Consider the following 320-nt stretch of genomic DNA (forward strand, 5'->3'; position numbering starts at 1 on the left):
ACTACTAGGCTCCACAGATTTGTCAAAAATCAATGCAAAACAGAGGGGGAAAGGCTGAAATGCGTTCTAAAGCAGTATTATTCATCTCTCCCTCCTTTTAAAACAGATGCAGATGAAATGTTTTCTGCATGAGCGCACATTGACACTCTGTTCAACTGTTTTCTAAATTCAGTACTGTGGGTCTAAACAGTGCTTTCTTTTAAACAGAGAATGGTATCTTATACACAGTCACTTTAGACTGAGATAAAAAAAACAACTACTATGAAAATTACTTATCAAATACCCTCTATTAGGTATTTTTAAAAGCAACACAAGACCAA

Source organism: Oryctolagus cuniculus, chromosome 2 (assembly GCF_051225735.1).
Source record: "Oryctolagus cuniculus isolate XC-2025 breed Fujian yellow rabbit chromosome 2, ASM5122573v1, whole genome shotgun sequence".
In the NCBI taxonomy this organism is placed as follows: Eukaryota; Metazoa; Chordata; class Mammalia; order Lagomorpha; family Leporidae; genus Oryctolagus; species Oryctolagus cuniculus.